This window comes from Garra rufa, chromosome 15, assembly GCF_049309525.1.
Source record: "Garra rufa chromosome 15, GarRuf1.0, whole genome shotgun sequence".
NCBI lineage: Eukaryota > Metazoa > Chordata > Actinopteri > Cypriniformes > Cyprinidae > Garra > Garra rufa.
Window position 1 is genome coordinate 10,413,693 of NC_133375.1, and position 6,000 is coordinate 10,419,692.

The window sequence follows — 6,000 nt, forward strand, 5'->3', positions numbered from 1 at the left end:
AAAAAAATACACTGGGTCAGCACTCCCGTCAATGCCATGCCTAATTACATAATGCATGAGGTTGAGCTAGTGCAAGACGAGCATTTGAAAGTATATGAATTCGTTTGATTTATTTAAGAAAATGACTGATTGTTTCATTAGATAAGACCTTTCCATTCCTCGGCTGGGATCGTGTTGAGCCCTTTGAAGCTGCACTGAAATGGCAATTTGGACCTTCAACCTGTTGGCCACAACTGAAGTCCACTATAAAGGGAAATTATGACACAATTTGTACAAGCTGTTAAATCTAATAGAGAAGGTTTTAGTAAGCAGGAAAGGGTGCAATATTTCAACAAACTAAAGTTAATAGGTGGTAAAAAAAAAATATGCACGAGCAGTACTATTCAAGATATTAGCCTAATATTTCACTTTACTGAGCGGAAATGATGAGAACAAACACAAATGTTGTCCAGATTCTTGCCCTGGAAATCCTGGTTCAGTTTGGTCAACCACAAACGCCTTTTGTTCCTCAGACAGTTTTTCTTCATGATTTGTTATAACTTTTGTCAGTCCATTAGTACTTTAAATGTTTTTCCTGGTCCTACTGATTAGTACAGCCCAAAACATGACAATAATTCACCGCTTTCAGCAGCAATAATCAGCAAAATATGCGAGTTTCGTTCCATTTGGTGACATTGTTTATGTTTAGGCGCGTCCTAAAAACCCTCTAAATGCATGCGCTGTCAGAGGCGCGCACACATGAAGACGGTTCTTATAGAGCGCGGGAGTATTTAACAGAGTTATTTTTGAGCTTTGAATGGTTAATTACTCACTCTTGTATGTGTCAAAATCCCCGTCCTTGCAAGTATCCTCGTAAAACAGCAATTGTGGTCTTAAGTTAAAAGCAATCAGCTGAGAAAGAAAACACATGTGTAACAGTAGCTATATTGCATCCGGGCAGCTCTTAAAGTGACGCATGTTATTCAAACAAACAAACAAAAAAAAAAAAAAAAAAGATAATTTCTCACTGCTCTTGACTATATCACTTTTGTAACTTGAATAAGATGATATATATATTAAATTTAAACAGTGAAGAATATGCAGTGTTTTCATACATTTGATTACTTACAAAATGTAAGTAATTTTATTTGTTCTACTTTAGTTTTCTGTACTGTTTAGTTGGCTAGTATTAGTTGTTTGTGATATTGACACTGGTGACAAGAATTAAGAAATTTCTATGTATCAAAAATGTTGATATCATAAAGACAAAATATATAATATTTTAGTCATCCCAGCTCATTTTGGAATATGAATACACCTACAAATGTGACAATATAACAGATGTGGCATCTGGACAAGAACAACTTCTCTGGTCAAAACTGGCTTGTACATCACATGTCATCATTTCCAGACAGTAAGACTGAAACTCAACGAGAGGAAAACTTTGCAGTGCGGAGAGATGCAGGACGAAACCAAAAGATAATTATTTGCTTTGACAAGCATTTTTTAATAAAAACACAAAAGCAAACTCAGAAGAACAATAAAGTTAAAAGTCATATGAAGACAAATCTGATGAAATTTGCCCTGGTGTCACTGAACAGGCACACACTGAGCATTCATCCACAACATCCTTCTATTGTTTCTTACTAAAAGGTCAAACAAAGACTTATCTGAGGTCTCATAACATGCATTTATTGACTACACAGCTACATTTAAAAGAAGCTAGTCACTGATATCTGTAAATATTTCAAACTAGATGGTAGATATGCTGTTTAGGCCGTGCATGTGACATTCCTAAGGGCATATTCTATTTTCAAAGGAGCATTCCAGGAAAATATTAAGGAAAGGCTTATCCAAATCATTTTAAAATGTAATAATAGATAACATTTGCATTCCTTTTCCCTTCAGGCAGCTGCATTTATGAAAGGGTTAGATAGTAGATCTAAAATTTACTGGCTTTTGTTCAGGACAGATATCTCATTGTCAGTTTATTGTTGGATGTAATGAATTCTTTATTAGTTGTGAATGAGCAAAACATTATACATACTAATGTACTAAAAAATTCTTAATGATATAAACATAGTTGGGTTCAAAGTAGAAACCCAAAATGTGTCTTTTGTTTGCTGATAACTGATAACTTCAGTGCCCTAGATCAGATTGTCCTTAGATCAAGTACACATGCAAGACATATGATCTGCTCATCTCATGCTCAGAAGTGCTTAACACAGCATTCTGTGTCCTCCTCATTTGCAAAAGTGAAATTAAATACTGCAGTACAAAAAAATAAATAAACGAATTAAAAAATGAATTGAAATAAATTACTATACTCTTAAGGCCCGTTCACACCAAGCACGATAGCGATAACTATAACTAAAAGTATAATGTTCTAAAAATCGTTTCAAATTTAAAGGAGAAGTCCGGTGTGATATTGACCTAAAGTGTATTGAATCATGATATATAGCCATGTAAATAAATCACTGTTTTATGCCATTTACGAGGCACAAAGTAGCTCCACACTTCATTGGTAGACTGACATTTAAAACGAGACATTGAGAAATCAGAAAAAGCACCGGTAGTTTATTTACAAGAAGATTTATACAGACATTCCCCTTAGTAAAATCACCGGTCGCCGCCATCTTGAATTTAGTCACGATAAGTCGAGTGACGAGCAGGAAGTTCCTGCTCGTCACTCGACTTATCGTGACTAAATTGAAGATGGCGGCGACCGGTAAATTTCTTGCAGGTACTGTCTGTATAAATCTTCTTGTAAATAAACTACCGGTGCTTTTTCTGATTTCTCAATGTCTCGTTTTAAATGTCAGTCTACCAATGAAGTGTGGAGCTACTTTGTGCCTCGTAAATGGCATAAAACAGTGATTTATTTACATGGCTACTTCGATGCCCTATTCACCCTCATTGACAACCTGTTGTTAGCGTCGGCTAACTGACCCCAGATTTCGGACTGCAGGACACAAACCGAGATGAGATATGCAAGGTACGTTCACACTCGGTATCATGATTCAATACACTTTAGGTCAATATCACACCGGACTTCTCCTTTAAAGGTCCACTGAAGTGCCTTGAAACACACAGCGTTCTTCTATGTGGTGACGTACTTTTAACTGAAACAAAAACAAATCGCCCAGCCCCGCCCACTTATTTTGAACAGCCAATAGCGTTCCATTAATATCTGCTCGGGCCAGAGCCGTTGAGCTTGGTAAAGCCGCATTTGTAAGCTTATGACAGCCACAGACTAATAAATTACCCCACAGACTCAATATTAAACTCTTGCTAAAACGAAATAGTGATCATAATCGTGCTGAGGTTGTGTAGTTTACATGCCGACCGCACATATGAGCGCATATGATCTGCTCTGTGTATTGCGTCTCTGCGTAGGGGGCGGGACACTACGGACTCTAGAGAGCATTTGATTGGACAGAACGTTTGATGAGAAACTGAAGTGCACGGTGATATCATCCAAATCCTTGATTCATATTGGCGGAAGTGACGAGACTGTAAGTTTTGAATGCCCATATCTCGTAAACGCGAATTTTGTCGTTGTTTTGAAGCACACTAGCATATAGATAATCTTAAGGCTAATATATTCATACTAAAAGCCAAAAAATTTTAATTTTGATTTCAGGGGGACTTTAAGAGAATAGCAGTGTTCACACAACAACTATAACACGCTCGAAAAATGCATGCTGAGGACACCTACTGGTTGAAGTCGTGTAAATGCAACAAAAACAGACAGTTATTGTTTACTTGTGCGGACGCAAACATAGTTAGCGTTATTGTTATCTTTATCGTTATCACGCTTGGTGTGAAAGGGCATTTAGTCTGGGACTAAACTTAAAGCTAACATATTCATACTAAAATCCAAAAAACATCAATTTCGATTTAATGGAGACTTAATGGAAAGTCTCCATTAAATGGAAAATGGAACTTTAATGGAAATCAGGCATATATTATATAATTCCAAAATGAAATTACTTGGATGGTTCCTTAAAAATAATAAAGTAATGATGAATTTGCCACTATTCTTTTGATATATAAGTTATGTAGTCACTGGGTAGCAAGATGTTATCATCTATAGGATATAGATAATAATTTGGACTATTTTAAATTGTTGTTCAAATAGTTGAATAGTTTGAATAGTTGTTCAAAAACTTCTGAACTATTGGTCAAAGGTTCAGCAAAGTATGATATTTTTTTAAGGAACTAATATTTTTATTCACCAAGGATGTATGAAATTGTTCAACAGTGACAGTGAATACATGTATAATTTTCCAAAAGATTTCTATTCCAAATAAATGCTGTTCTGTAGAACTTTCTATTAATCAAAAAATGCTGTAAAAATGATCATGCTTTCCACAAATATATGAAGCAGCACAAATATTTTGAACATTGATAATAAACATCGGTGCCGATAGCCTTGTGGGCAGCATGCCGACGACATACAGCACCGTTACACTCCGGGAGTCCCATGTTCAAATCCCGACTTAAGGACCTTTCCTGATCCCGCCCCACAATCTCTATCCCACTTTGCTACCTGGCATTTCTGATCTGTCCTATTACAATAAATGACATTTCAAGGCATTAATGTTTGCCTACAAAACCACCACTGGCTCTGCACCTCTTTACCTAAATTCATTCTGCAAGTGAACAGCGCATTATTGTGCCACCCCAAAGAGGTACAAAATCACTTTAATGGACTTTCACATTAAATGTACCCTTCTGGTGGAATGACCTGCCCAACTCGATCCGAACAGCTGAGTCCTTAGCCATTTTCAAGAATCGCCTAAAAACACATCTTTATTTGTCCCTCTAACTATAGCACAATCTAATTATATTCTAAAAAAAACTTGCCCTTTGAGACTTATACTCTATTCTTTCACTATTCAAAAACTAACACTAGCTTCTCTGTTCTTGTTGTATTCTATCTATCTATTTTTAGACCTCTAACATTAGCTTGCTTTTTCCTTTTTTATATCTATGTTTGTTTTATTATATAATAAAAAAAAAACCTTGACACATGTACTTCGTTAGGCTAAATGGGACTTGTCATAGTACTTGCATTTTATTGCTCTTTTGTATGTCACTTTGGATAAAAGTGTCTGCTAAATGTCTAAATGTAAATGCTTCTAGAGCAGCAAATCAGCATATTAGACTGATTCCTGAAGGATCATGTGACATTGAAGACTGAAGTAATGGTGCTTTGCACCAAAGGATTAAATTACATTTAAACTGTAATATTATTGCACAATATTACTGTTTTTATTGTGTTTTTGATTTTAAAAAATGCAGTGTTAATGAGTATACGAATAAGAAACGTCAAAAACGTTAGAAAATCATACGAAACCCCAAATCTTTGAACAGTAGTCCACTTAATATAGATAACATGAATTCTTAAATCATACTTGCAGGTTGCAGTCAACAGTGGAAACCAGGTGTCCTTTCATGTCTCATTGGTGTGAGAATGAGCACTGAAAATGCCAGTTCAGAAGCATTTATGATTGACACCTCGTCCTTTAATCTTAATGAAGCCTGTGGAGAACACAGTCTTTTTCTCTCTTGAGAGCAATGACTTTTGCTCTGTCAGTTACCATGTTAAGATGTCTCTCAGCATGCTTCAGAAGGTTCAACTCTATCCCAGGAACATGAAGAACATCTCTGCCCACAAAAGAAAGAAAAACATGAAATGGCGTGAGAACTTTGATCACAAACAGTTGGGTGAACACATTTACAGTTGGACGAGTCTATTCTAGTCTAAATAAGAGTAAAAGGGGGATACAGAAAGATCACGAGTCTCAAATCAAATAATTCATTGCATCATGTTTAATACATAGGCATGCCAAGGATTTAAATTGAAAAAGACACGGTGAGCAGGAAGCCTTGGTTTCATAAACCCATTTTGAAACATGAGAACGTAAGAAAAAGAGAGGAAGAGAGGTGTGGGCACAAAAAGGCGGAGAAGAAGTTAATGAAAAAGGCAAAAAGGGGGCGAAGGGAAAGGGACAG